Source organism: Meleagris gallopavo, chromosome 1 (genome assembly GCF_000146605.3).
Source record: "Meleagris gallopavo isolate NT-WF06-2002-E0010 breed Aviagen turkey brand Nicholas breeding stock chromosome 1, Turkey_5.1, whole genome shotgun sequence".
Lineage (NCBI taxonomy): Eukaryota > Metazoa > Chordata > Aves > Galliformes > Phasianidae > Meleagris > Meleagris gallopavo.
The window spans coordinates 161,588,026-161,594,025 of record NC_015011.2 but is presented as its reverse complement, the minus strand read 5'-3'; the positions used below and the strand labels follow the sequence as shown (position 1 = coordinate 161,594,025).

Sequence of the window (6,000 nt, the reverse complement as noted above, 5' to 3'; positions counted from 1 at the left end):
TACACGATGGCGATAACTGAAAGCTGAACTTCTGTGCTTTAGTGGTGTTTCTTCGCTGTGCCGTGCACTGCGTACACGTTACTTTTCATTATTTTTTTTTATTTTTTTTTCAGACTTATTTTTTTTATTTCAGCTGTCAGGAAAACATCCAAATAAGCTTCTCTTGCCCTCTTAATTTTTGGTAATTTTTGGTAATTTTTAACATATTTTTTGCTACTTTTTCAATAGCCCGGTACCGAGAAAAACCTCACCAAGTTGTACTGAAAGTTTCCAAGAGGTGCATTCTCTTTTCAGAGAGAGGAACCTTGTGCAGCTTGGAGCAACTGTGCTGTTTGTAATGCTGAGGAGCAGCAGCAATGGGAAGGTGTGGGGCTGTGGGCAGCGTGTTGCAGTGCAGGGTACAACCAGGCTGTGTGTATGGTCACAAGGTGTGCGAGGTGCTTTTGCTGCTTAGTTGTCGATTGGGGTTTAGTGTGTTTTTTCTTTCTTTTTTTTTTGTGTGTGTGTGTGTGTGGCTTTTGGAATTCTGGGCTTGTTCCTGCTCCATCCAAAGCGCAGCGTCACAGGAGGGATTTTGCTCCTGAGCTGTGGGCTGCGTTTCCTTAATTCTCCCAGTGCTAATGAGTCAGGATGTGAGCAGAGTGCAGCCGGGGCTGCAGGCGCTGCCTGTCAGCGTGAGCACGAGGGGAAGGTGCGCAGCTCATCCCTCCCAAAGGGCACAGCTGCCCAACAGGTGTACGGCACTGCTACCTATTTGAGTGGGCTGCACCCAGAGCTCTCACCTAACAGCAAGCATTGCTGCTACAGCAGCCTGCTGCTTTTCAGTTGCATTGGGAAACAATTACCTACTGAGCACCTCCTCTGCTGTCCTCTGTGTTCTCCCAATATTCTGCAGATACTTTGTTTGATAGCTCCATCATCTGCCTGTACCCAGAGACCCCTTAGCTCTCATCCCAGCAATTTACATTTATTAAAGTTGTCAAAAGTGAAGTGCAGCTTGGCCTTGTCTTGCCTGCCTGGGGAGGAAATGGGGGATTACACTGTGCCGTTCTCTATACCAGCAGGAAAATATTTTTATTATATATATATATATTTTAATAAAAATGGTTTTGTGTACACTTATGTCGTCTTCCATAGATGCGCTGTTTGTACTTATTTATATAAAAATAAATGTACACATGTATACATATTCTGAACACTTAACATCTAACACTGGAACCTGATATCAAAATTATTATTTTTTTCTATCACCACTAAAACTGGAGAAGTGTTGCTTGCCCACATTTCTCGTGTACATACTCTGACTCTTCACACAGCCTTTTTTTTTTTGTTATTTAATAGAACTGGTGATGTACTCTGAGGCAGGAGGACTGAAGATGTGTCCCACAGATGTGAGGGGGACGTGATGCAGAGGGGAGGTGTGTGGCATGGACTCCCGATGCCTCATTTCCCTCAGTCAAAATGCTGCTTTGCCATTTTATTTATTTATTTTGCAAATTATTGGCAGGAGCTGGGTAGGATATTTTTTACTTTCTTTTTTTAGGTAACTGTGTGTTAATGCACAACAAACAGGAGAAGTTAGGCGTAGAGGGGGAAATAGTATTTTTGAAATTATCCTAAATTTGGATGCTGGACAGTATTAGAAATGGTTACAATGAGCTAGGTAGAAAAATCCCTGCCCATTGTTTAATGGGGTGTGAGGCAGTGTCTATGCTGAAGTTTTTTTTAACCCTTCGCTGCAAATGCTAAAAGCAGTCCAGCTGCAGTGTGAGGAGCTGTGCCTGTCCCTGGGGCAGAGAGTGGCAGCAGGGCTGGGGGGCAGCTCTCAGCTCAGCCCCTGTGCTGCTGCTGTGTGCAGGGGTAGCAGGGAGAGCAGCCAACACCTGGCAGTTGTTTTTTTTTTACTTTAATATTAGCATCTGATCATATCTTAGCACATCATCTCTTAAAAAAGAAAAAGAAAAGTTATCTTTACAGCGAGTATTAATGACTTTGTGTAATTCTAAGCACTTCTTCCTATCTCGGCAGTGCAGTTGCCAGTGTGTGAGGATGACCTCGCAGGCACACACACACACACACACATTCATTGCCACATACACAGAACAGGAGAAAAACATCAATTCTGTACATTGAGCTTCTATTTTGTGAAAACTTTCCCAATGTGTTGCTCTGAGATGATACTGTGCTCACAGCTGAAAAATAGCTGTGACTCGCAGGGATGGTTGTTAATGTCTGAAGGAAACCACTGTTAGAAGAGGGGGATAAAAAGTGACTTTTTGGTTTGTTTTCAGAAACTGTAATGAGTGTATCCACAGTAAATGGATTATTAATAAACTTTTCAACGTCTGATCTAGCTGCAACTAATTATTTTATTTAGCGAGAGCTGAAATTTGCAGGAAGGTCTCAGCTGAGAAGGATATAATTACACTCGGCTGAGGGCTCCAGCCTCTGTTTTCGTAGAAGGTGTTTTTCTGTGAGTTTGCTTTCAGTATTAGCTTGAAGGATATTAAATCTTAATATAAGCGTGGGGGGCAATTTTGAGAAGCATTTTTGTCTTTGTGGTTGAAGAGCAGAAACTTTTATTTTCACGGATCCTTCCCATAATCTTTTTTTTTTTTTAAATAAGGCAAATTTTCTGTTCTGATTAAGGCAGAGTGCTTATCAGAGCTCTAGAACTATGGGGATTTTTTTTGGGATTTTTCTGGACTACGATGAAGGAATAAAGGGCAAAATGATGGGCACGTTTGTCAGCAGGTGAGCTGAGCGAGGCAGCTGCTGCCACGTTTGTGAGGCACTGCATGTGTCATGTCCTGCTATCTGCAGTGAGAAAAGCTCCAATAAATGGAAGGATGTGGCTGTGTGGATGCACTGCTTCCTGCAGTAGATATTTGATACAGTTATTGCCTCTATCAGGTTATGCTTTGTTCTTACCTGAATATTGTCATGGCCAATTCCTTTCTTTTTTTTTTTTCTTTTTTTTTAGTTTTAGTTTTTCCTCTTCCCAGTAAGCTTTTAAATTTTTGCTCAGAGAGCATTAGGTGACTCTACAGTTTCTCTTATACCTTCTAAAGCGGCTAATATTTGTGCAGCTACATTTTAACAAACGTAGCAGTGGTAACTGCCCTTGAAGAGGAGCAGCTGAAGCTCCTTCAGGAAAAACGTGCGAAGTTCAACCCTGCTCAGTCAGCAGCACAGTCTGGGGAGTGTGGCAGCAGTCATCACACACCCATTAAGCAGTTTGTACTCAACCTGTTTGCTGCTTTCAGGGTGGAGGGAGAGACTGGGAGAGGTTCTCCCCCCCCCACCTCCTCCCTCCTTCCCCCCCTTTTTTTTCTTCCTCTTGCTTTCATGTTAAAATGCTGCAGAAAGAATGAAAGCGGGGCATGCTAATCTGATTTGTTTCGAGAGGCTTCTGATAATAAAGAGGCATATCACAGGTGTTCCCAATCAACCCGGTTTGGTTTAAAATATATCTCTCTCCCTCTTTAAAATTAGGATTTCCTGTAACATAGACAATGCGAGGGTCAGCCCGATGACCTCTGTCTATGTTTGGGGATCAACCATGAAACTGTGGGTGTTGGAAATATGTTATAATACATGACGTTTTTATTGCAGGTTTCGACCTTTCAATAGAGAGCTGATTTTGGAGGACGGCTTAGTCCTGTGAGTGAAAAACTCTTTCTGGAAGGTTGATGGAGCAGGAGCATGGTATATATTATATTAACATTTCTCTATTACACGTGTTCTTAATATAAAAAAAAAAATGTATATGGTGTAACTTCTTTGGATTATTCAAAATAGGCAAGTTGTGCTGGGTTTGCCTGAGTTTTTTCTGTTTGGTAAAATAATTCTTCTTTACACTCTCTCTGTAAAATTCTGAGAGGCTGAGTAAAAGTGAAGCATTCACACGAGCTGTCTTCAGAAGGAAATGAAGTGGCCAAAATTCGTACAAAAAGCTGAGTTTGCAGCAGCCTTGGTCATAGAAGTTATATAAATTCTCTATATAGCATTGTTCTCGTATTCTTGTATTGGGAATTAGTCCAAGTGAAATGTTGCTAATCCAAAAACAAGGTATAGAGGAGGTAGTGTTAATTTTTAAGTAACATTATTTTGTTGTTGTTGTTGGGAGGGTTCGTTAAAGAAACGAACAGAGAGCTGAGTGCACTTCAATGTAGTGTGCAAAACTTATTTTTAAATGTGTTAACAAACTTGCTGCTTGACGAGCTAAGAAGCAGGAAACGAGACAAAATGGGCTTCAGAGGTCTCTACCTGTAGCAAAACAGGCAGAAATTTAATTTAATTTCTATATTTGTCAGTAAATAGATTTTTCTATAGCAAAACAGCGAATATTTAAAAAATAATAAATAGGGACTGGCTACACTCATACTGCAAGTCCTGCTTTGCAACAGAAGTACTAATTTGGCTGAAACTGAGAAATCCATTCAGAGTAATCATAACCTACCTACTTGCATGTGAATAATCTTAACTAACCATTTCTAAAAACAATTGAAATTAAAATAGTAACTGTTCTTGGATTGAGTAAATTTGTTTAAATACTAAATGGAGCAGTAAAAACTGTAAAACTTTATCTTGAGCGAAATATATTACAGTGCAACAAATTTTATGAACATGTCGTGACTTTAGCAATTCCAGCTTTCAGCTGGAATCCACTTTTTATCCTTAATCAAATCTGTCTGTCTTCAAGAAGGCATTTTTTTTTATTTTGCAGGAAGTAATTGTATCATAAAATAAGAGAAATTTGGGAAAAAAAATTGTAGATGATTCTGGTAACTGCTAATTTGTACTAACCAAATCCAGCGAAGTGTAAATTGCAGCTTTCCTCAGTGTTGTAACTAATGTCCACTACACCCGAGGAGCAGCTGCTTTTGCCACTAGAACACCTTCTGGCACAGACCTGTTTGAGGCAGACACATTCTGAAGGTGTTTTTCATATAATGAAAACTGTACTGTGATTTTTAGGGGTTGCGAAGACCACCTACAGGCAGTTATCAGTTGAGAAAGAAAATCCTGAATACAGAAAGTGCAGGGATCCAGAGGAAAAGGAGGGAAACAGTAGTTTCTATGAACTTAGCAATTTGTGATTAGTGAATTGGTGATTTTTCTTTTTTTTTTCCTCTTTGTGATTAACAGTTATAGTAAAAACTTTTTTTATTAATGCAGTTAGTGTTTGGGTGACATGTCTAATATGATCCCAAAGAAATATTTTTGCAGTCTGTCCAGAAGCTCTGCACTGAGTGTAATGCATATGGGTTTGGGTGGTGGTTTCTTTTTTTTCTTTTAATCCTGCTTCTCTTAAGAACATAAAGATTTCACAGAACACCTCTTTGAATTTGTTCTTTCTTTCTTCTTTTTTTCTATATTTTTTACTCTTTTTTTTTTTGTGTCCCTGTACAAAAGCAATTACATTCTTGTTAATGAAAATCAGGATTATATTGCAAGGCAAAAGTATCTAAGGCTCCCTTGTGACATATTTAAAAGGTGAAAGTTTGATGGAGTGTTCCTTGGGCTGACACAAGTTCAGAGTATTTCTTATAGATTCTTATTTAGCAAAAAAAAGACATAATATCTGGTTCTCGGCTGTAAATCAAAGGATTTTTAAGTTTAGGGCCTGAGCCTGCAGAGTTCTAAATACACAAGTAGTCCTAATAGCTCACTTTCACAAATAAGGATTTGCAGAATCATGTCAGTAGATCCAAACTTTTATTTTTTTTAATGAATAAAAGCTATCAAAGTAATTTGAACTTTGGGACAAGTGAAATAATTTTTTTCAGGAGCCCAAGGAGGAGAGTTTTGCAATAGTGCAGTTACAGAGTGTGACTCGTGTACAAGCTGAGCTGTCTCTCAGGAGTGCTGTAGTTGTCAGTTACCATTAGAATCCACTTTTCAAGTGTTGATTGGCTCTAGAACAGTTTTTTTGCTGAAATTTGGCCTACATTAATTTTGTTGTAGAGCTGGTCAGCATGTTTGTTGCAGAAGTGC

The 6,000-nt window shown here is 39.5% G+C and overlaps 1 long non-coding RNA gene across 8 annotated transcripts in view; it reads left to right on the top strand.

Moving 5' to 3' along the window:
- Positions 1-2,632: 2,632 nt before the first annotated feature.
- The window catches only part of LOC104917495, a 32,628-nt gene continuing 29,260 nt past the window's right edge, over positions 2,633-6,000 (top strand). For 7 of the 8 annotated variants that reach the window (XR_002110959.1, XR_796908.2, XR_796906.2 and 4 more), the window contains exon 1: positions 2,633-3,708. This is a non-coding gene — a long non-coding RNA (uncharacterized LOC104917495). The remainder of the gene's footprint in view (positions 3,709-6,000) is intronic. The other variant, XR_004162597.1, reaches the window with a different exon arrangement.